The sequence below is a fragment of the Arachis hypogaea genome, chromosome 6 (assembly GCF_003086295.3).
Source record: "Arachis hypogaea cultivar Tifrunner chromosome 6, arahy.Tifrunner.gnm2.J5K5, whole genome shotgun sequence".
Classification (NCBI taxonomy): domain Eukaryota; kingdom Viridiplantae; phylum Streptophyta; class Magnoliopsida; order Fabales; family Fabaceae; genus Arachis; species Arachis hypogaea.
In genome coordinates, this window is record NC_092041.1 from 75409150 (window position 1) to 75410006 (window position 857).

Consider the following 857-nt stretch of genomic DNA (forward strand, 5'->3'; position numbering starts at 1 on the left):
AAGCTTAGAGTGGAAGTCCAAACCTTCAGACAGAAGGAAGGAGAATCCCTCTATGAAGCTTGGGAAAGATACAAACAATTAATCAGAAAGTGTCCCACTGATATGCTTTCTGAATGGAGCATCATAGGTATTTTCTATGATGGTCTCTCTGAACTGTCCAAGATGTCTTTGGATAGCTCTTCTGGAGGATCTCTTCATCTGAAGAAGACGCCTACTGAAGCTCAAGAACTGATTGAAATGGTTGCAAATAACCAATTCATGTACACTTCTGAAAGGAATCCTGTGAACAATGGGACTAGTCAGAAGAAAGGAGTTCTTGAGATTGACACTCTGAATGCCATATTGGCTCAGAACAAAATATTGACTCAACAAGTCAATATGATTTCTCAAAGTCTGTCTGGAATGCAAAATGCACCAAGCAGTACTAAAGAAGCTTCATCTGAGGAAAAAGCTTATGATCCTGAGAACCCTTCAATGAAAGAGGTGAATTACATGGGAGAACCCTATGGAAACACCTATAATCCTTCATGGAGGAATCATCAAAATCTTTCATGGAAGGATCAACAGAGACCTCAACAAGGTTTCAATAACAATAATGGTGGAAGAAACAGGTTTAGCAATAGCAAGCCTCTTCCATCATCTTCTCAGCAACAGACAGAGAGCTCTAAGCAGAATACCTCTGACTTAGTGGTGGACGAAATTGTGATCACTTGTTCTTTCTACTTGTAGGATGTATACTCTGAAGGCATTGTTTATTTTCTTCACAATCTCGTTCAACTAACCAGCAAGTGTACTGGGTCGTCCAAGTAATAAACCTTACGTGAGTAAGGGTCGAATCCACAGAGATTGTTGGTATG

General features: G+C 40.0%; 1 non-coding gene across 1 annotated transcript; it reads right to left on the reverse strand.

Annotated features, from left to right (window-relative positions):
* On the reverse strand, window positions 1-108 carry LOC112700456 (small nucleolar RNA R71). The gene has a single exon (XR_003153364.1). It is a non-coding gene; the product is annotated as a small nucleolar RNA R71 (small nucleolar RNA).
* Window positions 109-857: the final 749 nt, after the last annotated feature.